Source organism: Pygoscelis adeliae, unplaced genomic scaffold (assembly GCF_000699105.1).
Source record: "Pygoscelis adeliae isolate BGI_AS28 unplaced genomic scaffold, ASM69910v1 Scaffold4, whole genome shotgun sequence".
Taxonomy (NCBI): Eukaryota; Metazoa; Chordata; class Aves; order Sphenisciformes; family Spheniscidae; genus Pygoscelis; species Pygoscelis adeliae.
The window spans coordinates 11,079,313-11,080,272 of NW_008824986.1; positions in this window are offsets into that span (position 1 = coordinate 11,079,313).

The following is a 960-nucleotide window of genomic DNA, read 5'->3' on the forward strand; positions in this document are numbered from 1 at the left end:
CCGGGGGGCTGCTGCAGCCCCCGGGTACGGCTGGGGAGGCGATCCGCGGAGAGGAGCGAGGGGCAAGCACGGCTCCAGCTCTGAAATCCCGGTGGTTTTGGTCGCATTCGTGTCCAGGTGCAATACCCTTGGCCTTGGCAGGGGCCCCGGCACCGGGTTTTTAACCCCGGGTTACCCGAGCGGCGTGGGGCGGGGGTCCCCGCCGGCGGAGTCGGCCCGGCTCCGACTGTTGAGTCCTCCCCCGGAGCGGTCGTTCCCCCTCTCCAGAAACATACTCCCCCCCAAAAAAAAATCAAATCGGGGAAAGCAAAGAATGAGATGGAAATATACAAATCAATAGAGACAAATGTCAAGACGTTTTAAAATGACATTTTCATTAACTCCGAGTCACCATATTATGTCTGGTATATTGAATAAAGTACTTATAATATAATTAGGTATAGCGAGATGACGACTGTTACCCAGACCAGCGGCATAATCTTTAACTACTTAACTACTTGATAGACTCATTAATGGACTAATTGATTAGGAAAAGTGTTCGAGCTCCTCCTCTCCCTGTGAGGGGCAGGTGCTGTCCTGTTTTACCACATTAACCTTTTCAGTGCTTTTCAACAGGGTCGCGACACATTACAAATGGTCAGCTTTAATCATGATGTCAGCTCATTAACCCGGAAAGACCCCGCACTGAAATACAATTTAAGAAATCGTCCTTCATCCCGCTCTGCCGCCGCGGCTGGTCCCGCACCCAGACCCCAGCACCCCTCCCGCGGGCGGGGAGTGGGGCAAGGGGGCTCCGGGCAAAAGCCGTCGAGGGGACCAGCCCGGCCTGGGGAGAGCCCCTGGGCGCTGCCAGCCCTCGCCTCCTTCGCGGGGACGGGCCCGGAGCCGGGAGGGAGAGCAACCGAGGAGCAACCCCGCTCCCCCGGCAGCCCCCCGACGTGACACCGCGGTGGCACCGCT